Raw genomic sequence first — 817 nt, 5'->3', positions numbered from 1 at the left:
TTATTGGGGGGGAGTTTTTTGGGGGATGAAAAACGTTTTATTGGGGAATCTTGCCCCTCCCCCACCCCCCACCAGGAAGTGACGTCATGGCGGCCAGGAAGTGACGTCAAAGGCCTGGAGAAAATGGCAGGAGGGGGGGGTGGTGGTCGTATTTCCCAGTTGAAACCAGTTGGGGCCAGTAACGTCCCCCTAGAGCTCCCCAGTCTCTCCCAGTTTGTCCCAGTAACACCCCAAGAGGCCCCCCAGTTCTTCCCAGTCCCTCCCAGTACAACCCAGTCTGTGTCAATCCCCTCCCAGTTCATCCCAGTCAATTCCAGTGCCTTCCCAGTTCATCCCAGTCTCTCCCAGTCCTTCCCAGTCCCTCCCAGTGACTTCCCAGTTCATCCCAGTCGGTCTCAATCCCCTCCCAGTTCATCCCAGTCCATTCCAGTGCCTTCCCACGTCATCCCAGTCCCCTCCAAGTCCATCCCAGTGCCTTCCCAATACATCCCAATCTCCTCCTAGTCCTTTCCAGTCCATCCCAGTGACTTCCCAGTCCATCCTAGTCCCTCCCACTTCATCCCAGACTCTCCCAGTGCCTTCCCAATACATCCCAATCCCCTCCCAGTCCTTCCCAGTCCATCCCAGTGCCTTCCCAGTCCATCCCAGTGCCTTCCCAGTCCCCTCCCAGTTCATGCCAGTCTGTCTCAATCCCCTCCCAGTCCCTCACCAGTCGGTGTCACCCACTGGCAAAGGTCACGGCCACGACGGCGACGACCGCGACGCAGGCGGCGAGGAGGAGCTTCTTCTGGGGGGGGAGGCAGGGTCAGAGGGGGGA

The sequence above is a fragment of the Chaetura pelagica genome, unplaced genomic scaffold (assembly GCF_000747805.2).
Source record: "Chaetura pelagica isolate M959 unplaced genomic scaffold, ChaPel_1.0 scaffold1487, whole genome shotgun sequence".
NCBI lineage: Eukaryota > Metazoa > Chordata > Aves > Apodiformes > Apodidae > Chaetura > Chaetura pelagica.
Note: the sequence above shows the minus strand (reverse complement) of the source record.